This window comes from Anas platyrhynchos, chromosome 13 (genome assembly GCF_047663525.1).
Source record: "Anas platyrhynchos isolate ZD024472 breed Pekin duck chromosome 13, IASCAAS_PekinDuck_T2T, whole genome shotgun sequence".
In the NCBI taxonomy this organism is placed as follows: Eukaryota; Metazoa; Chordata; class Aves; order Anseriformes; family Anatidae; genus Anas; species Anas platyrhynchos.
The window spans coordinates 11,225,965-11,249,147 of NC_092599.1; the positions used below are offsets into that span (position 1 = coordinate 11,225,965).

The following is a 23,183-nucleotide window of genomic DNA, read 5'->3' on the forward strand; positions in this document are numbered from 1 at the left end:
TACGGGTACCTACCCAAAACTGGGCTCCAACACCTTTATAAATTACACCACCACCATCCCATATGTGCTGTATATCTGCTGGCAATTAAATTGTGTTCAAGTTGCAGCTCAGCCCAATAAAACACTGAATCTTGGATATGCCGATATTGCCACTGCCAGGGCTTTAAAGGAAGCCCATGGAGGCAGTCTGCAAGGTCCTGGCTTGCATTTTCCAAGTAACCAGAGAAGGGTGAATTTGATCCTCCATCCGTGGAGGAAATCAGTGATGAATGAGGCAGCTACAAGTGAAAAAAAAAAGTTAGGGAAAGACCAGGAAAAAAGTTTTCCCTCTCAAAGACAGCATGAACTACCTTGCAGAGAAATCCAAGTAGGCTCCATATAGAAATACTGACAGGTATCAGTGGGCCTATCTGTCATGCGATGTCTAAAATCAGGTTGTGGTGAAGAGTAGGTGTACAGAGTGAGCTCACACATACTATGTACAAGTTTTCTAGGGATAACATGTTTATAGCATATATATAAATATATATATATATTTTTCCCATATGGGTTCCCAGCTGGACTTCTTTGATGCCTTGGAAGACCAACTTGCTAAAATCATCGATGACAAAATCAGGATTCTCCTAATTAGATGTAACCTTTGAAGAGAACTGTTGAAAGCTGAGAGCTCACCCACTTCTATGGGCTTACCACTGCCTGACAGGAGGACACCTGGACATTTGTATTTTCAGTTGTTTCCTTTTATCTCATGTTAGAAATACAAAGGTGAAGGAAAAAGAGGCTTACAGAAAAGGAGGAGGAGGACATACCTGTGAAATCTATGCCTGTCATCCCACAGCTTCAGCTCCAGCAACAGTCCTCTCTCCAGCATTTGAGACACTTCACTTTGCTTTTTTCTGCTTCACCTCATGCCCACAATCACGGCTCCTGTCCTTGCAGTCCTTCGCTCCTCCTGCTGAGCAGAGCCTCTGAGGGCCCAGGCTGTCAGAAGAGTTTACAGCACGAGCCAGCTATCCCAAGCTGTGTGGTTGGTGGCTTCCTGGGAAAACTGAAAACAAACATCCAAAGTTGAAGAGAGTTAAAAATAAATAATAAATTAAAAAGCTTCAAACTTCCTCTATTCATCTGCAACTATTTTTTTTTATACTCATTTTTTAATAGAGCCACATTGAAAAGGTACTAAAACCCCCTGAAGTCATGTGGGCTTTAAGCACTTACCTTCCATAGCCCCCTTCAAAACTCCCAATCATAAACACCAGAAGGACAAACTCTAACATATTTTGCTCGTTCATCTGCCTGCTTTATTTTTTTCATGTGTGTATTTGGTTGTGTGTGTGTGTTTGTTTTGTTTTGCTGTTTCTTTTTTTTTTTTTTTTTAAGTAACATATAGTTTTTCTTCTGGGATTCAAAGCCTGATTTTTTAATAATTACACAAAATAAACCATGTGGGGATTTTTATGATCTGCTTTAAATGTAGAGTTTTGAAAAGTAGACAATGAAATTATTATTATTTTGTTTCACAGCGGTTCTAAAGCACAGGGGAAAAAGACACTAGTATTTGTTTATTTGGCTTTCAGTTGCTGTGACAAAGCAAATAACAGCTCTGGTCTTGGTCCACAATTGAGCTAATTGGTAACACCTCAAATTATGTCCTAAAAACTCCTAATTAGCAGCTAAGCACAGGATGAACTATGTAGCATTGGCTCCTTTGCGCTCTAAAAGACCTGTGCATTCATAGCAGACAGCTGGACTTAAGGTCCCAAAGCCTCTAATTTCGTGCATATACAGGCAAGAAGTGATGGGTGCACGTCATGTCTTGTTCTGTGTTGGTGCAGAACCTAGCTTGATGGGGATGAGTTCCCTAATGTCTTCCTTAGAAAACAGGGACCCAATCTAAAGTGGGTATTTTCCAGAAGACTTTTGCTGCCTCCGCAGCAGCCAGGTCACGGCCGATGGGCAAAGTTCCCTCCTGATTTCCCAGATTTTCCCAGATTAATTTCAGGAGGCAGTCAGAGTAATGCTTAAAAAGTCAGAAAGGACTGCTGGGTGCAGCAGCAGAAGACAAGACAGTGGCGCAGCTTTTTCCCAAAATGCAGCATTGGTCCCCCCATAGAGATGGATGAGGGAGAGGTTTTGCAGCAGCTGTCCTGTCTGCACCCTTCTGTGATTAGATGTAGCCTCCTTTCTTTCTCTAAAGCACCAGCACAGCCAGAGAGGGCTGGTCACCTCCTCCTGCCTGTCTTTTGAGGGACAGACACACGGACATGGTGGCATTGCTGATCCAGCTGCCATCGGTGTCTAGATGGATGTGGGATGCAGGGAAGTGGTGACGCACTGCTCAGTCTGTCAGCAATGATGCAGCCCCATCCCAGGGATGGGAACACATCAGTCCTGTCCCAGACTGATGGAGAGAGACAGGACATGCCCCACCTGAGCAAAAGCTTAGTTCAAGTGCCTTCCCTCCTGCAGCAGGTGAGCCACAGCCGGTGCCATAAGGCCAGCAAGTGTTTAACAAAAGCCCTTCTTCGGGCACACTCTGCTCTGCTGTTTGCACGGCTGTGCGAGGCAGATTGCTGGCTCTTATTAGCTAAATAAACAAGCAGCAAAAGTTGAGCGAAATGGAAACACATACACAGCTTGTCTGTAAATAGAGACAAACGCCTCCATCGCATGGTTGCACCCAGCTGTCTGGCTGTTACCTGCTTAAATGGCTTTAATTTCACATTAAGGTCAATGCAGCCGTAGCTTCTCCTCCAGGGTGGAAAACCTGGCTAATGAAACGCTCAGGTTCGTATTGAGCCCAGCTCAATGTGCCAGCCGAGCATCGCGAGGAGCTGAGCCTTTCCTCCCCACCATGGGTCCCAGTCTGGGTGCTGGGATGCACGGGTAGAGCATCTGGCATTCGCCAGCCAGATGTTCCTCTGCCATTCCCACTGGAATTACTGGACATCTCCAAGTTGCAGGCAGGGCATTTCTCCTTGCTGAATCCCATGCTGCAAGGAAAGCAGAGAGCCCTGCCTCTGCCCCAGCCCTGCCAGGGCTCTGCTCTTTGCATGGAGCTGCCCTGCGCTGGTTCCACTTTCAGTGAAAATTATTTATTCAGCTTAAATATCTCTCCTCTCTGCCATTTACACAGGTCTGGCTTTCCTCTGGGAGTATATATGGGATGAGTAAACTGTCTTTATATATAGCCTGAGGGGGTTGGCTTTAATTCTCATTTATTACTCTTCCATTTCTTTTAACTTCTCCTTTCCACAGAACCGAGTTCCTGACCAAGTTTTGATGCAGTCCGTGAGGGTGACAGACACAGTTTTGCTGTGATCACTAGTGCGTAGGAAGCCATTTGTCTCGAACCACATCCTCCATGCTACTGAAGGCAAAATCGAAAAAAAAACTTGTCTTGCATGCCTTCGAAGTAACTGTTCCGAGGATAATTTAAAGTATTGAGACATTGATTCACTAAACATCACTGGCCTCCTTATATGTGGGCACTCAAAGTCACCCATTATTGGTGATTTATTAGCGGGAGATGTCTCTTTGATCTTCTCCAACATCGTGCACTCAATATCCCCCTCCCAGGAGGCAGCTGGGAGGACAGCCCTACCAAGACACTCGCATTATTATGACTTATGGGCTGTGTCCATGGGATTGTCTCTGCACAGGCACCGCGCCTCCCTGGATTCGGGGGAATCTTCCTGAGCCCTACGATATATGCAAAAACAGAAGTTCCTCTTGGATTGAAAAATTATGATACCAGCACCTCTAAATTGCTTTTAGCGGCTTTCTGTGCTGCCTCTGGCTCAGAAGTGCTTAGTTTGCTGACAGAAATCATAGGCTCATACACACTTGAGATGGAAAAGCCCTGCTAGGTTCAGCTAGTCCATTTCTCCTACCAGGGAAGGAATATTCCCAGCAATCTGTTTTCCCTGCTACTTTGTCTTGTCTATTTTTAAACATCCCATGTAGCAGAAATACATTTAGATTGTCAGGATTTCAGAGCCAAGTTAGCTGTGGAAGTACCAGCTGTAGCCTAACCTGCTTTGTCTGGTGGCAGCAGCTAAATTGCTCTCTGCTGCCTTTGAAGTCAATGGAAAAAGTCTTATTGGCTTCTCTGGGAGCATTCTCGGGCCTTTGGTACGGATGATTAGAGCAAATAGCTACGGAGCACTGATAAGCCATTCTTACACTATCACTTTCCAGGCCATAACTGCATTTTAATAGGCAAGAAATTGTCTCAGCAGCAGTCAGGGGGCAATAACAGCAAAGCCATGAGGAGCGCATGGCAAACCGGGTCTGTGCAGAAGTGGCTTCTGCCATGACCATACAAAATTACATCCACAGACCCGAGCAGGTTTGGTGGAGTTCATGATCCAAGGGGAATAGGCAGAGGCAGTCCCTTCGGCGCCTCCTCTGACTATAAAACCTACCAGAGCTGGTTCAGCCCGCAGTAAGCTCCAGTGTGTTTTTCCTTTCCAAAAAAATAAATCTTTAACATCATGAATGAAGGGAGCTTGGCACATCACAGTACCCCTCTACATACTCAGGCAGAATATGGCACAGGCATACAATACTACTTAAGTTACCAATCAAACCTCGACCCATCTTCTGCAGGGGACAGCTGCCCCACGAGATGGAGCCATGGCAGTGACACAGCAGCCAGGCGAAATTCATCCCTTTGCTTTCTCTTTCCATGTCAGTAACAATGGCAGGTAGTGGGAGCCGGGATTGGATTTAATTTAGAAGTTGTTGTGCTCTGCCGGGACAGTTTCCTCTGCCTCCACATTTCCTGTCTGGAAGTTCTCCCAAGAGGATGAATTAACCAATATATGACCTGTATGGGAAATGCACTTTATTGAAGCTATTTTTCTAGGGTGGAGCTGAACAGCTGTTTAACAGCGCATAGCTGCACTACATGAGAGACAGTAAAAATACTGAAATGAACAGTATTTGGGTAAAACTGGGCTGCGAGGAGGCAGAAGGTAATTATCTCCCTGTAATTTTTGCCTGTACACGGAGGGTAGAGGCTTTGTGTGACAAAGCGTGCCAGCATGGGGTACCGCAGCATGACAGCAAGCACGGGGAGGGGGACCTTGGCTTTACCTCCCTCAAAGCACCTTCCTCTGCCATCAATACGGGGAGACGAACACCAGCCCTGCAAGGAAAGCCCATGCACTAAAGCTACACAGGAGTAGAAACTGCTCAGCTAACCACCTGTGTCACCACTCTGACAGCAAAAAACGACACAGCCCTGGTATCACCGCGGGGACAGCCATGCCCAAGATGAAGCACGGCTCAACCTGCTCCTTTATACAAGGCTCCAGCAATCAATAGCAGCAGTAAGTGTCACAGAAGCAGTGCTGCAGGTACTTCATGGCAAGATTACAGCATTTGGGGTGTGTGCAAGGAGCTAGATGCTGCTGCAAGCTGTTTTGCTCTCGGTGGAGCATGGCCACCAACACTCAGGGGGTGAAGGAGCAGCTCCAGGTGGCAGCAACCCCAAGGTGAGAGCTGGAGGCTCCCATGGGAGCACCCAGCATCTCTGCCCAGAAGCCTCAGGAAAGCTCCTGCTTTCCATTCCCCTCTCGTCCTCTCCCCCATGGCAGGTTAGCAGCGCAATTACGTTACCACAGATTTACATCAGGGCTGGAGAGATGAGAATCCGAACAGAAGCTTTAAAAGCCACTTTTTTTTTTTTTTAGAGCCTGACATAAAACGCCAGCCAGATTTACCATGAGTTTCCCGTGTGCGCGCATGAGTTATACACACAGTAAGTGTCCCGTCATCATGAATTCTGCCAGTGTGCTCCTTTTAACGGCACTGATCATAGGGAATTCATTTGGTCTTCATATAGCTGTCACCTGTATTACCAGAGCGATTTCATTCTAATTTAGCATTACTTAATGGTGAAGATAAAGTTAAGTGTTAGCCATGTGGGTTTTTTCTTGGCTTCTCTCTCTCTCTCTGACACAGCAAGAGTGCGACTGCAGGGTGTTTTATGACCAATAATTCAAAAGAGCAGGGAAAAGAAGGAGCAGCAAATATCAACTACTTGTCAATCATCCACAGTCTTTCAGCTTAAATGGTTATACCTGGACCTCTGATCTTTTCTGCTGCTGCCTCTGATCCCCCTGTTTGTTTGGAGTTCTTTAGGTACTGCAACCATCAAAAACACATTTTTTAAAGGTTCAGGTCTAGGAAACCTGCTGTGGATACCCACAGCCACACAAAAAACGTGATTGTGATATAGAAAACTATACCTAATGGCTGCGGTGTACCAGCCAAATTGCAGCCACCCTGCCTGGGTGGCAATGATGGGGTACCCCACAAGCAGGCTGAATACATGAAAGCCATGTGGGGAAACAGAGGATTTTTAGAGCACTGGTTATAGAGCAACAAGTGGTTTGTCTTCCTGAGGCCCTGTGCCTCCTCCTTTTTCACCCAGCTAGGAAAGGTAATCATTCTGCATATATCACTAGCTTGTTTAAACTGGAGATGAAAAGCTACAAAAGTACAACTTAATTGAACCCTGTATTGTGTTATTACAAATGCTGCCGACCTCACTTGCAGTCCATTATCAGAGGGTTCTGCTGAATGCTTTAATTAAAGACAATAAGGCTAATAAAAAGGCATCATTTTCCTGTCTCTAGCGCTGCTGGAGAGTTGGGGCTGATGAGATTATTCCCCGCTAATGCTCTTCTGTTGTTGTTGTTTTTAAATCTTTTTCTCCCCATGGTTTGCAAATACTGTCTGAGCCTGAATAGTGCAAGATTCATTAAGAACAACAAAAACAAAAAAAATCAGTTTTGTTTCTAAAATGCTCACTAATACTTGCTGAGCAGAGCCCCTCTTTCGGATGATCCCTGGTGCCTTACCCCACCCCTCGCTGTGTTTTTCTCTCAGATCCAGTCCCAACAAAAGAAAAAGCTTCCCTGCATGGGCACGGGCACACACGCACTGCCTGGCCCGAGGACGTCCCTGCACGTGGTCCCTGCCTGCAGCCCTCCGACCTGCGGGGAGGTTGGTGAGGTGCTGGTGCTGCTTGCCAGCAGGCAGGATCTAGCCTGGAGTAAGTAATGCATATATAATTGTGTATATAATTGCATCCCCATAATTAACATGTTGCTTACTGATGGCCCATATGCGGCATCTCTATCTGCTTTCATATTGGTATTAGTGACACCAAACCAGCAGCGTTTCCAAAGCCAGGGCAGCCTTGCTGGGCACCTCTCTGCAGCTTCAGTCTGAAGAGACAGAATGGTGCTGGGGATGGTCTCTGCCTCTGGATGCACATGGGTGACCCACCATCCCCTGACTGCATCCCTCTGCCTCCAAGGGCATCAGCATGGGCTGGACCTAAACCTCCCCCATGCATGCTTTGGTGTCTGGTGATTACCAAAATCATGGGAATGGGGGGTGCAAAAAGGGGGACAGGAATTCAGGTGGTGCTCATTGCGGGGTGCACACAGCCCCGGGCACACAGGCTGAGCCCAACAACTCGTCACGCTCTGACCACGGAACAGTTAAAACCTCACTAACAATCCGGACCATATCTGAACAAGAGACCTAATGGCAATCGGCATTGTAGCCCTGCTGTGAAGAAGCCAAACCATCTAGTCCTACTGTGATTAAAAACTCCTTCTTGGACAAGGGAAAAGGCAGCCAGACGCTAAGCAACTGAACTTTGCCCCTGCAAGGAGGAGAGCAAAGCACTAACCACTGAGCCAGCCCAGTTTGCCAAGACTTTTATAGGGAAGGAACTTTTACAATTAAATACAGCAAAAGGTTCCTTCCACTGTGAGCCTCTGAACACAGGTTGAAAGAAGCAGAGTCGAACGTGGAAGCCAAGTTTAAAAAAAACTTATCTTGATCTGAAGGTTGTAGGCTCAAAGTAGCTAGAAACCCCATCAAGTGACTGAATGGGAACAGCAAGAGGCGGGCAAAGACCACAACTCCTCCCTGGGTAAAGGATGAAGCTGTAATGTGGAGCAAACTGACCTAGTTACATATTTCTTCTCCACTCTCCTTCTCTCACTGCTGTGCACTTGCCTGGCTGGGATGTTGCAGAGCAAATTGCAAATAAAGTTTCTGCCATCCATGGTGAGCAAAGGGGAAACTGGGAGCTCTGTGGATATGGGCATCTCAAGCAGCACCACCTCAGCCATGTCTTTAGAGGCACAGACATGTCATACACAAAGTGCTGCTGAGACCCTTAACTGGGACAGAGCTGGGTACGGGGAGGACAGGGGACAGTGCCATTCCCTCGCCAAGCGCCCTGCCACAGCCAGCAGCCCTCTGCCAGCCTTTACCTTCTTTCCCAGGTACACACAAGTGCTAATGGAGAGCAGCAAGAACAACTTTCCAGCCTCTGCGAGTCCCTGCTCCTCTCTGCACATGGGTACAGCACCCTTGAAAAACCAGTCCCCAAAACACGCTTGGATTTCCCAACATGTAGCAGTTTTTCTGTGTGTGGCACACGAACTGGCTGAAAACCCAAATTGCTCTCACTAAAGACATGGAAAATCCATGTTTTCTGTGGGCTTTGGTCCCATTTGTACCCCCAGATAGCCAAGGCAACCCCTGAACACTGACCCAGAGAGTCTCTGGAGGCCAGGAGGTTTGGAGAAGCAACCAAGATCTGGATCCCTGCCTCCCTCAGATCTCCGAAGCACTCACCACAACTGCACACTTACAGAACCAATAACCTTAAACCACAACCCAGCCAGCTGAGAGGAGGTGCAGGGGAGGCTTTGCTCTTGATGAGCAATTAGATAATGGAGCAGCTGCCAGGAGAGGCAAGAGAAACTACCAAGGGAAACATTTCCAAAAGATGAGCAAACCCTTTGGGAAACACCATTTTTTGGGGAAGAATCGATGCAAACTGTAGGAGTTTTAATGACTTATGGGGAGTCTCCAGTCTATAACTTCTAATTAGAAATGAAGGGAGAAGAACACTGAAACCTCCTGAACTTTCCATCACTAAAAAAAAAAAGCTTTTTTTTTTTTTTTTTGGCTCAGGAGTATTTTTGAGATGTGTACTTCTTTTTCTCAATGAAGAAATACTTTGTCAGGGGAGAATTGGCATTGCTTGCAAGGAAATTTACTCTGTCAGTCACAGCTACCTCTCTAGCTGAAAGGAGGGATCTCCAGAAAAGGAGTGGCACAGATGCTGAGACAGAAGCTAAGTCAATACGAAGCCGGGCTCAGTGTCTTTAATAAACGAGTACTGTGACTCCATTTTTTGGCATCACTCACTCCCTTAGAGCCCTGCTTCTCCCTCATCAGCATCCTCAGAAGAAGGTAAAAGAAAATCTGTTGTGGGTTTATCTCTCTGGACTAGCTGTGGTGATTCTGGGTCCCATGGACAACATGGTAGAGGATTTTTTTCCAATGCACCAAATAATCATTGCTGTATTGGATGTATTTCTTCCACACTTTAGCTGTTCTGAGGAGTCTACACTTCAAGAGTACTTTCCAAATGCAAAGCCCCAGTCCAGCCCCCTTCTCCTTTCCCTGGCACTGCCCAGCTGTGTTTCACACCCCGGAGCACTCACAGCAATGCCGCACTCAGGTTCTGCAGGTGAGGCAGGACTCCAGGATGACTCCCGTGGAAACAATGAACTTCAGCTTTGGTGTGAAAACTCCAGATTTCCTCATCCAAAAAAGCCTCCGTGCAAACATCCGTGTTCACCCCTCCCAACCTAGACAATTATACCTGCAAAAAAAAAAAAAAAATCAAAATTATTGATCAGTGACACCCCTAGCAGCAAAATTCAAGCCCTTTTTAGAGGGGCACCTTCGTGCCCGTGCATCCATCAGCCCACACGTGGGGCAGTGCCCTTTGGGGTGGAAGGGGCTGCCGGAGGAGCGTGTCCCAGTGCCCGGTTTGGCTTGCAGGGGACATGGGGAGAGCAGCAGCCATACAGCTGGGGCCAGCACAATGGGCTGTCACGCTCATCAAGCGGGAGGGTAATTAGGGAGCACTTCTTCAAACACAGCTGCCTGCGCTATTCGAAAGCTGCCACGTGCTTGCCATGAATAGGGAACGCTGCGGCCCACCAGCGCGGAAGCTGCTGGTGAAAACCCCTTCCCTCACCATGGCCCCAAAGGAAAGCTTCAGAGCCACTGACCCTGTCGGAGAGGTCAGTGGTCGGTCGCTATTTTCCAGCCTTCCCAACCTGCAATTTGCTCCACGAGCATCTTGAACAGAGGGGAAAGGGTAGGTCATTAGAGATGTGTCCTCGGGAAGAGAGAAAGCCATTACACGTATTAATAACCGCGACAATCATCGCTGCGTGAGGCTGGGTGTTTATGAGAATGGACTCTTTTGTGAGAGCGACAAAACACAATGCTGGGTGAATACAAGATTCAATAGGTGACCCTAGAGATGCGGAGAAGGAAAAGAGAATCACACACGAGTTGGGACTTGAGGAAAATCTCAGCTTTTGGGGGGAAGCACAATAAAACAACATTCAGCCTGGGGTCTGGGGCAACTGCAAATAACTCATTCCACCCTGAAAGAAATTTAGAAATTTTGTTCAAACTGAATAATTTAACCCTTTATATTCTTTTGGGGAAAAAAAAAATAAATCCCTTTTTCTCACTCCAAGTATAACAGGCTACGACAAAATGGAAGGTTAACATCCAAAGGTTTGGTCTCAGGAAGTTTCACCTGGCCAAGCAAGGACACATCCCACCCTGAAATCCACACACCAACCCTTCCAGCCTGCCTCAGCCCCCTCCCTGCTTCTCTTCACACCACTGACGCTCACTGACTGCAATTCAGGAGCAGTTTCCATCCTCCTGCAACTCCACTAATTGGCAATTTTACCGTGCACTACACCTATTTCACCCATGTCTGCAGGAATAGGACTTTTCTGTTCTTCCCACTCCCTTCTCTCCCTCTCTGCCCCTCCTACTCTCCAGTCCCCCACATCCGCCTTTCTGCTCAGGAGCCCTTCTCATCATTTCCCCACATGCTTACAAACGTGCTCCTTTCGCACCTATAGCATCTGCACAGTCTGACCAGCTTCCTCAGGATCTTTTCATATGTAGAAGCTCAATAAACAATGCAAATGAGCCACCGCCTAATTATTTTCTCAGCTTGTGGTGCAAGGAGCCATTTGGAGCGAGGACCCGGGGAGGTGAGGGGCATTGCCTCTACTCCTCCTGCCTCCCACCAACCCACCCTCCAGCTTTCCAGCAAAGACTCACTTTGCAAAATTTAATTACTCTGCTAACTTGTCCCATATGCTCTGTGGCAGGCAGGCAAGGCTTTAATTACTTCTGCACTGGAGATGCTGGGAACCCTGATTCCCCATCTCCCAGGGACCCAGCACAGCACCCAGGAGGATGCGGGTGCTGCCAGAGCCTTCGTGGTGCCTGAGCATCCAGCATTCAGTACCAAAACATCCTCTTTGTCCTCCTCCCACCCCTCCACACACACATCTGCAGCTAACGGTGGGACTGCAGCTGAGGGAGGGCTCTCGTCTCTAGAGGAGCAAATCCTCCCTCTTACCAAGTGCTGACCAGTATTGCTACCAAACTGATTAACAATCATTAGTAATCCAAAATCCCTTCCACAGTCATCAGTATGGCACTTGAGACATTGTTCCTCAGCTGGGGGCAGGAGGACAAAACCCATTCTCAGACAGGCTTTCTCTCCCCTCCACCCTCCCAGCATCAGCACCCAGTCAGTTGGTTTCTCCCCTCCTTCTCCCACCCTGTTTTACTTTTCATTTCACAGCTGCTTCTGCGATTGCTGATTCCACAGCCATCAGGTGTTTCGGAGGCGGCAGGTAGTCAAAACTGTTTGGGGGTACAATACATCAGGCAGCAGACAAGGAGCAGGCAGGAATTTGTTTGACATGACATTGTTATGCAAAGATGCTCACGGTACCCAAGGAGCTTCATGTAACTGGATTGCATTTCCTGGAGACAGAAATCCTTTTTTTTTTTAGGGGGAGAAGGGCTGGAGGCAGGGGAAATCCTTTCATTCAGGATTGTGTTTAAGTGTGAGAGCAGAATACCTATTGTAGTTCCTATACTTTTAATGTGGTTTGTGGCTTGTATGATCCAGCCTCTAATCTGTTCCACATCTCGTACTGCTTTGAATTTGAGGAACCCACAGCTGAATTCTGATATTCTGCTTTGCTGACTGTCTTGTGGGAAGCCATCTCCTACCAGCTATTGTTAATGTCCTGGGACCCATATCAAAGCCAGAACTGATACTAGAGGTGATAACAGAACTGATATTAGTGCCAGAACAAGGGCGACTCACTGTTACCTGTAAAATCTTGCCCCTTGAGCAGCCCCTGGAGCTACGGGAGCAAGACTCATGGCTTGGTCTCCCTCCTTCCCTGTCCCCCTCCACTTGGGAGCTGAGCATGAAACGAGTGCATGAAGGAGCTCCCCATCACCAACTTCTCCTGTGAGAGGCAGATAATCCGAGCACAAGTCAGAAAGGTAGCACAATAGATTGTCTGTCAATAGCTTTTAATCCCGATGCCCTTCTTTCTCCACCAAGGGGCTGCAGGGAGGTCCCACACGTGCACCGGTCCTCCAGGGGAGTCCTGCTCCCGACACCCCCCTCTCCCTACACCTACACTACCCTGACGTGCCTGGGTTGTGTGCCAAGGAACAGATGTGCAGCTGGTCCGGCTCCGCTCTAGGGTTTGTATAGAAGCCAATTCCCTTTTCAGGACCATCATTACATCTTTTTAGGCTGGAGCCTAAAAATACCACCCAAGCTGATGGAAGGGAGGGGAAGGAAAACAAAGGGGAATAAAGGAACAGACAGGGAGTCGAGTCGGTGTTTGGGACGTTTCAGCTAGAAAAGCTCAGGCTACACTATTGAATGGCTTACCCCCTTTCCTAGGTGCATGGTAATGGGAGATCCTTCTGGTTTTTTTTTGCATTTCAGTAGCAGCTCTGCCCTTTGGGTGAATCAAATTGATTTAGTCCAGTCCCCCAGTTCAATTTCTAGGGCTGCTCGGCCAGGACTCCCTAATCTGTGCGCAAGATTTCATTGTGGCTAGGCGCTTCTGATCCTTCAATTTACAGCTTGGCATTAAATTGGGCTCCAACGATGCGGGGCCACTTAGATTATGTGTCTCAAAGATCAGGCGAGTACAGCTCGGGCAGCAGGAAGATAGAGGTATTTCTGGAGAACTGGGCCTCCCTCCCTCAGCAAAAATAATCCTGTGACATCCTGCGGGTGCGATCCAGAAGGCTGCGGTTTTGAAGGCAGGATGAAATCTTGTTCAGGAGGAAAAAGAATCGAATTCTCACGGAAAGTTGGACTGCAATTAAAAGAAGCATTTCTTCTGAAGTGCCTGTTCCTCACTCACACAGAATGGAATTAACTGAGCAGCCTTTCAGCCCCCAGGTCTGATTTCCATTTTGGAAGTCAGGGTCTTCCACAACAATATCCCGCAGTTTTATTTTCCACGTCTGGGGGAGAGGCAGACAACACAAATACATTTAATTGTAGGAGCAATGCTCAGAAGTACAGATCTCAAATCCAATAGCACGTCATGGTCATAAAGAGGGCTTCTTACCACCAAGTACAGGGATGCTGTCACCATCACTTAGGCATCAGGGTCATATCCTGGCTGGTGCTGTGAGCTGGCAGGACAGGTCTGTGCTGTGATAACAGCATTGCTCTCCTTCCTGTCTGAGAGCAGGACAGTTCTCCCTAGGATATGTTTAAGAGCAACCAGGACTGCAGGAGCAGTGAGCTCAGCAGAAGACAACCTGCCTGTCCTTCCGTAGTGCTTTGCACCCCGTCACCCCAAAGCTCTGCACATCAGCCAAACATATCCAACAAACTCTCAACACAAAGTATCTGAGATAACGTGAGGGCTGCACAGCAGCCTGACAGAGGAACATCTGCCGCTGCACAACACGGTGACATGAGTTGTACACCCCAGGGTACCCCTAGAAAACCCGTGGAGATGCTTCAGGGCATGGAGCAAGCGGGACAGTGCCAGAGGGATGCACAGGACCATGCACAGCCCCATCCCCTCTGCCTTTCAGGAATGTCTCCTCGACAGAGCCAGCCTCCAGAAGCGTCCGGGGACATCCTGGAGACAATCCAGGACAAAGCCCGGAAGCAGCTGAAGGGGCAAGCAGCGGGGACAACGCGGCCGCACTCCCGAGGCCCTCCCTGCCCCTTCCTGCAGCAGCAGAGCAGAGACACCCCCCTACTGCCCCCCGCCCCGTGATCCTGACTCACTGCACAATAATGCCCAGGCAGCTCCCATCCCGTGTGTGTAACTTCCTAGGCCCTGTGCTGCTCGAAGGAAACGTATCCTTTGTGGGTAATATTTTCCGGCACACCAGCAAGGATGGAAATAGCATTTTTTTTCCAAAGAGTCCTTCTCTACTATGTCATGAGATTAATATCCAGGGTGTGTTTCCTCATTCTTAGCATGAAAGGGTGTTGCACACGATGACGGCAGGAGTGCTCAGCAAGAGCAGACCTCAGGAAGCTGGTATAATGTGGTGAAGGGGGTGAAACAACCACAGGGGTGCTGCCAGCTCTCCTGGTGCAGAGGCTACAAAGAGCATGGGGCTCACCAGCAACAACCAAAAAATCACAGGCCACAAATCCTACACCTCGCTTCTCTGCCTGGGGCATCAAGGGAGTGCTCCAGGGTGCTGGACAAAGCCACAGCACAGGGGGACTGAGCCCCCCCCAGAGCATGAGGTCATGTCGTGTACCCTGCCCCTTCCCCATCGACCTGGGAAAGCTGTGCAGACTTCTAGGGCAAAACCACAGGGCAGGCAGACACGTACTGCTGTTAGATCATCCCGCTGACCTCCTGGTGATCTAATAGACTCTCCAGGAAGGCCTTATTAAATTCTAAGCCAAACTGTGTCCAGTTACAGTCATTACTGTGTATTTAAGAAATAGCAATTGGCTATTTAGAGCGCTCTAACAAACATCTCACAGAGAATTCCGTGTTCTTTAATTACTATGCAGTACCTGTTCCTTTGGTGGCACCCTCCAAACTGGATTTATGTGTTAATTTGCATCTATTCTTTTACGTTCCAGCATTTTTGAAAAGCAGAGAGATTAGAGGAAAAAAAAAAAAAAAAAAAAAGGAGAGCAGTTCTCATGTTCAGAGTTAGGGCCTGAGGGTAGAGAAAACCCAAATAAAAGCAGGTGCTGTGCCAGCTTTCCCCATCCCTACGTGGAAAGCCCAAGTGCTGCAGAGCAGCGCTGCAGATTTCCTCGTCCCCCTGTCCCCCTGTGCGCTCTCACCCTGCCCTCTGCAGCCCCCATGCCTCCCACCCTAGGGCTCAACAGCTCCAAAAAAAACCCTAAGCCAAGCAAAGCGTGCCTTCCCTGACCGATGTGCATGCCCAGGAAGTAGGGCAACACCTGCCTGGAGCTCATTGCCATGGACACGACGAGAGCCGCGGCCGAATCCGGATCTGGGGCCACGGCGCCAGCCGGGAGCCGTAACCCCAGCTGTGCTCTCCAGCTCGCTGCCTGCCTTATTAGCTCTAAACAGCATCCTTATTTAACGCACTTCAATTTAAAGTGGAATGGATATTTCTTACTTCAGAAAGTCTCACCTGCCTCTCAAATGGCTCTTGGCACGCTGCCCGTTCTCACTCGCATTTTGCCTTTAACAAGGCGAAGCCTCGTTCCTCTCGAATGGAAGAGAGCTGGCAGGGCTTGATTGGAAGTTTGGAGTCCTTCCCCCTCCCCATCCACTTAGATGCCACAAGAGCCCCCAGATCTGCACAGCCTTCTTGTTGCCAGGAAAGCAAAGCTTTTGCCAACGCATCTCCCAGGTTCCTCATCACGGGAACTCGAAGCTAAAACATCAGACGGAAGCACCAACAAAGACTGGTGCAGAAAAGAAAGGGGGGAAGACGTGCATTGTTCCTGGAGCCTGCCTGGCCTCCTGCTACTCCTGCCCCCATCTTTTCTTCCTCCACCGCCGCATCCTCAGAACATCGCAGCCCAAGGTAGAAATATCTAAAGCATCAATTTTTTTTTTCTCCTTCCCATCCCCAACCACACTCCTGCTGCAGGTAGCTTGAAATGCAGAGATCCAAGAGAAAAGAGCATCGCTCACCGCTCCCACTTTCCTAACAAGACCTCATTACGGTGCGGGGAAAACTTGACCCTGTCAGAAGTGTCAAGCCAAGGCACCGCGTTTATTCCTCACACGGTCCCCTCCGTCTATAACTTAGCGGGTGCTGCCGGGAGGTTATTCTTTCTCTCTTTGATTGTCATGGGGAGTAAGCTTTTTCTTTTTTTAACAAAGCTATTTTAAAGCAGATGCTTAACTCTCTGTGCTATTTTAAATGATGCATAGGAAAAAAAAAAAAAAAAAAGCCCACAGCAGACCACGATTTAGCACAAAGCCTGGATGAGCTGAAGCCTGTGTGCTCCTACCTGTGTACAGAGGGGTCTTGGCAAAGACTTCCACAGGTGGCTGCTTTGAAGAAGACAGACCCATTTGGACCAGAAGATGCTCATTCATCTAGGAACAGCAGCAAACCTGCAAGAGGCTTCTTCAGTTGCTTTAGGAGGTGAGCCCATGCTCACCTTATCATGCTTCATCTCTGCAATGCAAGGAGCGTGCTGGAGGAAGGCTCCCAGCCCTCAGGCCCTGTGGGCTGGTGGCCAGGTTGTGACCATCCACAGCCAGAGGAGGGAGGAACACAAAACCCAATGCCCAGAAAACAGATTTCCACCTCCATCCCCAAAGGAGCAAGGTAGGAGCCACAGGACAACAGCAGCTCCAGGGACCCAGCTTGGATTTGCACCATCATCTGGAGGCAGAAGGGTTTACTCCACACTTAGTTATAATTTTGGTGCGCAGCAGATTATAAACCCAGTCTCTGAAGTTACAAAAGCATGGAGTCACTGTTTATTTGCAGTGTTTGATTATTACAAAGTTGTTCATGCTCAGCAAATATGTTTTCTGATAATCAGCTGGCATTTGCTTTATAGACATCTGCGTTACTAAACACTCAGAGAGGGGGGATTTAGGGATTGTGACAGCAAATGGCCCTCGTTTGGTCTCGAAAGCATCACGTGTACTTTTGTAGCTGCTCCATCGAAACGTGTTACTGTGGGTCCAAACTCCACCCAGCCCAGAGAGATGTTTTTTCTCCCAAATCTCCCTCCCTTCAGCAGACGAGGCCATGCTGCCTGATAGGTAAAGCCATCCCACTCCTCCAGCTGTATCGATGCTGCTGTCTGGCACTGAATTATTTAGCTTCCCCTCACTGCGAATGGAAATGATCTGCAGCTTAAATGGGATGAAGAGAAGTTTGCATCAAAGGCACCTTAACTCAGTCAAACACACGTTGGAGACTTCCTTGCCTGTGACTGTCAGGGGTAATAACTGTGGCTCTGATCAAACAAAAGGCCCTTCAGACCCACTTAGTCCCTGTAATCGGCAGGTTCACATCTCCTCTCCCAGCTGTCGGGGAAGAAAGTATTTAGAAGTCGAGTCAGAGGGAGATGGGGACGTTGGGCTGTGGAAGGTGAAAGACTTTCCTGTAAATTGGATGTTGATGTGGTGCTGGCAGCCCTGGGCTTTCTCAACGCCCAAACACTTTGCCGTGTGTGCTGGCAACACCCTCCATTTTCCTTCTGACCTGGCAGGAGAGGAGGGTCAGTGCTTGCAGCACTTGTGGTGGCTAATTCATATGGAAGTGCAGGGCTGTTACAGCTGTCGCTGGCACATCAAACACCGCCCTTCTCCTTTCCTAAACCTCTTCCGCCCCAAATCCACCATCTCTGACCACCCTCCTCCTACACACCCAACCCCACCAGCAGCTCTGCTCTCGCTGCCAAGTCCCCAGTCCTGCCCCACACCTGGGGCTCTTTCCCCACCTTCTCCGTGCTGCTGACAGTGGCACCACCGCAGCCATCAGACCCCTGCGGATGGTGGCTGCCCTCTCCGGGTCCCCCGGTGATGGGTAGCGCTGGTGGAGCATCCTCGTTGGAAAGATGGCTCGGAGCTGGAGGCAAATCAGGGATTTCCCAAGCAGGGTCACTGCAGAAACCTGACTGTCAAGTGCTTTTTTCTGGGGGGTAGTAGAAATGCCATCGTGATGCACAGTGGACACCTTGAGGTTAAACTAAAATCAGTGGGAATTTGGAAAAAGAAGGATTTAGCCATCTGCCCCTCTCCTCTTCCTCACTCCTTTGGTGAATTCTCCCATCCCATGCCACCCAGTGAGCTGCCCCCAGTTCAGGACATTTCCCGTGGGGCAGCAGAGGGATGCTCTCCCATTGCTCTGCCCGCTCAGCACCACAACAACTCAGCCTTCCCTTCCTCTGCAGCCCCCGCCACTTCCCACCCCCGAGTTGCCAGCATTAAAAGGATTACTGAGCAAAATGATGGGAGAGAAGGGATTACAGGGCATTATCAGCCTGATCCCCTCTTAATTAATTACTGGTCAGACATATGAAAGGATGGCTCCAGCACACCCCATGACAGGGAAATGACATGTGCAACTGGAAGGCAGCTGAGAAAGGCTTTGGTAAATGCCAATACTTTTTTTTTTTTTTTTGCTGATGCAATTTCCTTCCCCAAAAGGGCTCTTTTAGAGAATGGTACCTGAACGTGGCTGTTGCTATCACATTTGCAGTAGTTTGCTTTCCTCTTAGCACTCACCTTTTGCTCTTGCTTATGCCTGCACCTTCTCAGGTGGTCTGCAGCAAAGCCAGCTCTACCCCAGGCTCCTGGGCTGGGGCTGACACCACACAGCACCTTCCCCTTTCCACATGCTGGGAAAGCTGAACCTTATCTGGCTGACTGAGGAACTCCAGGCATTATTGAGCTAGGCTAGAGTCACTAATCAAAAGGTGCTTTTCTTAAAATTCTTACGGATCGAGGCAATCACCACAACAATCAGCAATCCGGCAAGGAGGGGAAGGAGGAGGCTTGTCATTTCAGCTCTGCTCTCCAGAGGAAGAGATAACAGATCTATTTTGCTGTGTTTCCTGGCCTGAAAGGAAAGGCTGTTCATATCCCTCCCAAACCACTGTTTACTGGAACTGGCCAACTGTTGTTTTATTTTTCCAATTCTCAGGGTTACACCCCGGTAAATCAGAACTGTGGTCACAGCAGGCTTCAGACTGCAGGTCATGGCAGGACGTGGTTGAGCATCATCCCTTTTTCCATCACAACTTTCCCATGCATCTTCCCTCACTGCAGGATTGTTCCCCAACAGTCAGAACCTGAACACGACATCAAGTTTTATTTCATGTCCCCCAAAGCCCTTAGGCAGAGAACTCAAACAAATCATTTACAGCAACTCCAGTATCCCCACAGCCTGACTAGCCTGACTATTTTTTTTTTTTTTTTTTTTTTAAGCCCCAACAAATCTGCAGCACCTCCAAATCAATAAAACAAAGAAAAGCAAGGCAAGCTGCCACTAAACACCACTTGTTTAAAAAAGATCAGCTAAAATTATTTGCAGCTCCTCAACAAATTCCTGCCTGCTGTTTCCCCTGGCTGCTGTGCTGTAAAATGACCGAGGTGGAGCAGGACGCAGAAACGGAGGGACCAGCCTTCATCACCCTCCTCTCTGCACGGGGCACTTGGGCTTGCAACTCGTACCATACATTTGTTCAATGAAGCAGGGATGGTCACAGTGCTTTTCTTGCTTCAGGAGCTGAGAAACCCCAGCGGGGGAGCCCCAGGACAATCTTTCTGCTTCCAGCTGAGAGTTTTCCACAGGGCATCATTGCAGCCCCTGGGACAGGCAGGCAGCCCCAGCACATGAGCTCCTCATTTGCCTGGGGGACAGAAGCCCTGCTCTGCTCTGTGCAGAAGAGGTTAAGGGAAAGGAAGAGCTAGCAAATTTCTGAAAAATACCAGCATGCTGGTTTTGACAAATACACAAATTGGAGCCGATTTGGAATGCAGATGTATGTAAACACGCATGAAATTATCCCGTCCCTCCTGCATAATGTCGCCTCGCAGCCACAAAGGCTCTGAATGCTCCAGCAAGGCCAGGCTGGTTGGATCCACTCAAATCAGGGAAAAGACACCGGGAAGAAACCAAGCAGAAGGGTGGGGGAAAGAAGAAAGAGGACACCTCGTGAAGTTTACCTGCCAGGAGCTGCTGCATCCCGGGAACCCATGGGCTGAGCTGAGCATCCTGCTGCCTCCTGAGTTTGTAAGTGTCTGGTGTCACACAGGCAAGAGACACTTGTGGGTTTCTCTGGGTGGATAGTAATAGGTAAAGGAAAAAAGAGGAGATGGAGGAAACAGAACAGGAGGCACCTGTGTGATGAAGGGATTTCACTGGGAGCATCTCTGGCCTTCAGTTGCACACGCAGAGGTGCCTCTCAGGACCAGCTGGCCTACACAGGAGCCATAGGAGGCTTTATAAAGGGAGTTTCAGCCCTTCTTCCTACCCACAAATCTAAGAATCATGGAATATCCTGAGCAAAGCCACCTGCAATCTCTGGGCCACGTAACAGTCACACCGTGACTCCTGCAAACAGGAACCAGGAGTCCCAGCTCCTGCTTCCCTGTCCCAACCACCCCATCAGAGCCCTCCTCGGTGGCTGCAGTGCAGATCAGTTTAGTGCCAGCAGGACATCACTCAAACGGGACAGAAGAAGCAGTGGGTAAGCCCCCACCAGGGGAAAAGCCCCTGAGGAAAAACCCCGAGGAAAGTCCCCTTTCCTGCAGCCCCTTCCCTGGTGAGCTGCAGCAGGGCTGTGGCAGAGGCAAGCTGCCTCCAAGACTTTCTGCACATAAAGAGCTCCTTTTTAATATCAAGCACGCATCTTTTCTATTTACCTACCGCCAGCCGTGCCTGCCCTGATACAAGCCATAAGCCCTGGCAGGGCTAATCTCCCCATCCCTGCACAGCACCTGCAAAGCTTCAATTCTGCTTTTCATAACGGGCTGTATGAACAAACCTTCATTAATCCCACATCTTCCCCCAGCCTTATACAAGCATCCGGGCACCAGCCGGCTCCCCCTGCTCCAGTATTTCAAGCAGGATTTATAGACGAGAGGAGCCCCTTGAATGCAGGACTTTCTGATTAAAATAGCATGAGGGACACATCAAAAAAATGGAGAGGAGAGACAGTCCTGTGGGCTCAGTGGGTCTCATTGTATAGACATGGGCTCATCCACGTAAGTTGAAAAATCTCAGCCCTTGGAAGAAAGGAACAGAAATTAAACAGAAGGGTCCCAGACTGCCAGAGGTACCCTGCTCCTGGATGGGAGCACTGGGAGCCATCACCCATCCTGCTGCGGATCCAAAATCCTTTCTTTTTGAGCAAGGAAAGCTGGAGGCTTCACAGACAGGTAAACAAGCACCCGCACACATAAATAAAGCATGGTAATAAATGTCTTAATAATTAGCAGTGATACAGATGCAGCTGAGCAAACAGCCGTGGATCCAAAAACACAAACAAGCCCTCTGCTTCCTGCCCTAGCTCCAGTGATAATTGCTTGCATGCCTCCATCACAGACGATCCCAAAGCTCTGGGTAAATAGAGATGGGGATGTCATATGGAGCGGGGAGAGGCAGTGGTGAGGCTGAGGTCTCTTGTGAGGCCGTCCCAGGGCCCCACTTGGATCATACAGAGCTTTCCTGCAGAGCTGTCACCCCCAGGCCACCACAGAGAGGTGGAAAGTCTCTACCACGGACCCCAGCACCCTACAAGGCCCAGGACCAAGCAGGTTCAGCCACATCAAACCATCTCCAGAGAAGAGGAGAAAGCTTTTTGAGATGGAGCCAGAGAGGTACGGTTTGTAAAGCCCAAAATTAAGTTTGTTATTTCCTACTGCTTTCCAGGAATCCCACTTTCAGATTCTTGGGGGAAAAGAAAAAGAGGGGTGAGGAAATTTGGACATGTTTTACTGATCTGCTAAGCAGCTCTGAGCCCCAGTATGCGTGGGGGTACAGCTGCTGTGGGGCTCCGTGGGACAACCCCGACCTGTGCTGGATTGTGCCCATATAGGATGAGCACCTCTACAAGCACCTCTTCCTCAGTAGCACCAGAGAGAAATTGTTACTGCTGGGATCAACAAGGAAAGGCAGAGCTGGGACAAGGAAGAGAGCTGTACAAGAACACAAGCACGAGCCCCTCCTTTCTGAGTTCCAACTGCAAAAAGGATAAAAAATAAAAACCCTTTGAACTTTCCCTTTGAGTCTTGAGCTCTTCTAGCATTTTTCCCCCCCTCTACTCCAGACTCAAAGATGCATTTCTAACCTCAGAAGTAAAATCCTCCTTTTGTAGCAGCCATTAATTGGCTTTTGGGAAGCTGGGCCACCAGATATGCCCCTAATCCCATTCACACTCCCAGCCCCATGTTCAGAGCCAGTCTGCCCAGCACTTCTCTCTGCAAGAGGCTTGTAAGGGGAATTAGCTGCTTCCTTCAGCCACTGCGTCTGGCTGCCTTGATATATTCTTAAATATGGGGGGAGGGAGAAAAAAAAAAAAAAAAAAGAAAAAAAAGCAATTGGCAGAGCAGGTTTGTTGGGGAGACACTGATGTGAATTTGATCTCTCTAAACGGAGCGTTGCTCCATTATGGAGACACACAAAGCAATGTCAATCACTTTGTCCTAGCACAAAAGCTAAGAGCTTGCCAAAAGGTTGGCAGCAATGCGCACACCGGTGTAGGTGGCAGGGTGTTATGAGACTGAGTGCCAGTTTGATCAGAGCTGCTTAGATTATGAGGGTGTTAAAGTGTGTTTGTCATGATTTAAAGCGTTAAACCTTGGAAGTGGTGTATAAAGGCTGACATGAAAGAGTCTGAGCAACACATCCACACGCGCGTGTGTATTTAAAGTCCGGGGAGCCAAACACAGATCATGGTTGTGAATTCCCAGCTGCCCTTGGAAAACCTTCAACTCAGACATGTTCCTATATAGGGGCATTTATTAAGCAGGCACAAGTCGCTATATGCTTTTTCCGTGGGTGTTCCTACTTCCAGACACTGCTTGCATGTGCAGGACCTCTCCAAGGGACAGTGGGTGGAGGGGAACCGAGAGGCAGAGTTGTTCTCCTTCCATGCTCATATCCCAACCAGCACATGTCAACAAGAATCAAAATGAAATAAGAAACAAGCTGAATTACTGCCTTGAACAAAAACCAAACCTGTTCACCAATCCAAACACATCTTAGTATCCTCTCCAGAAAGAAAAAAGGAAAAAAAGAACAGAGCATTT

The 23,183-nt window shown here is 48.7% G+C and overlaps 1 long non-coding RNA gene across 2 annotated transcripts in view; it reads right to left on the bottom strand.

The window, feature by feature from the left end:
- LOC101792134 (uncharacterized) overlaps positions 1-23,183 on the bottom strand; it is a 45,113-nt gene that overhangs the window by 20,211 nt on the left and 1,719 nt on the right. For both annotated transcript variants that reach the window (XR_011812610.1, XR_011812611.1), the window contains exons 3-4: positions 9,552-9,712; positions 810-1,048 (exon numbers count right to left, since the gene is read on the bottom strand). This is a non-coding gene — a long non-coding RNA (uncharacterized lncRNA). The remainder of the gene's footprint in view (positions 1-809; positions 1,049-9,551; positions 9,713-23,183) is intronic.